Genomic DNA, 1,256 nt, shown 5'->3' with positions numbered 1-1,256 from the left:
AAACGTTCCTTCAGGCCAGTGTGCAGCGCTGCTCCAGGAATCTCTGGAAGGCAGTGGTCCTCAGCAGGTGGCGCCCGTGACTCGTTCTTGCGTTGGCTTTCCCTCCACTGCTGGCCCATGCCTGACTGTTTCCTGGGACCCCAGGAACAGCCTGTGCATCAGCTTTGGCCTCTGGTAGAATGGCGGGAAATTGGAAGAGAAAAATGTACTGGGGTTTTCTCCTTCACGGGGGACGCAGGCCAAGATCAAGGTGTCACTGGAAGAGAATCTAACGCTCAAAGGGGAGGGTGCTGACTGGTAATTTAGCGGAATCCCCACAGTCCTGAGCAGCCGAGTAGAGCAGGTTATGTTTATATTAAACACCAATGCAGAACTCACCATCCTCCTGCCTCTGCATTGTGAGTCCATCGCCCCCATCCAGTTCTCTTCATTTTTGTTTTCTCTGTCTCTCCCCTCACGTCTCTACTTTCTGCTCACTATTGGTCTGTGTTCTCTTTGCCTTGTTATTCGCTGGCCCCCTCATCTCCCTCTGCTTTATCCTCTTCCCATCTCCTCTCCACCATCGCTCTGTTTTTCTGATCCTTTTACCTGCCTTTCCCCACTGTTAGTGGACAAAGTGGGAGTCAGCCTCGCTTGTTGGACCCAAGACCTGAGTAATATCTCCCATTTGGGAGGGAGGGCCAGGATTAGACCACATCTCTCATGAAGGCTTTGCTAGGTAGTGGTGGGACTGATCTCTAATAGTCTTTTCTTCACAAATGAAAAAGAATTGATGAGAGGATTGGCAGAAAGTATGACGTGTGTGCATGTGTGTGTGCGCGCGCGCGCGCGCGCGCGCGCGCGCGCACGCATGTGCATGTATAATTGAGGCTGGCCTTGAACTCATTGTATAGTCAAGGATGGCCTAGAATTCTCAATCCTCCTGCCTCTGTCTCCCAAGTACTGGGATTACAGGTGTGCACCATTGCACCAAACTGTTCAACTTCCTCTGGAGTTACAGAAGCACCGAGTTGACTTTCAGAACCGGCACTGAGTAAGCGGCCCCTCAGCTCAGGCTCCTCTCTCCAATCTGCTCTTTGGCTGGCTCACGCAAATGTATTCATGGCAAGGGGTGGGCAAACAGATCTGGAGGCTTTCTGGGAGACTCATGAGGAAACCGCCATGGCCTCTTCTCAGGGTGACACAGAGCAAAAAGCCAGCTGTTTGGAGGGATCTACTTGCCAGTCTTTAAAACATTGCCAGCACATACACACAGC

The sequence above is a fragment of the Peromyscus maniculatus genome, chromosome 11 (assembly GCF_049852395.1).
Source record: "Peromyscus maniculatus bairdii isolate BWxNUB_F1_BW_parent chromosome 11, HU_Pman_BW_mat_3.1, whole genome shotgun sequence".
Taxonomy (NCBI): Eukaryota; Metazoa; Chordata; class Mammalia; order Rodentia; family Cricetidae; genus Peromyscus; species Peromyscus maniculatus.
The sequence above is the reverse complement of the archived record's forward strand: the minus strand, read 5'-3'. Positions refer to the sequence as shown.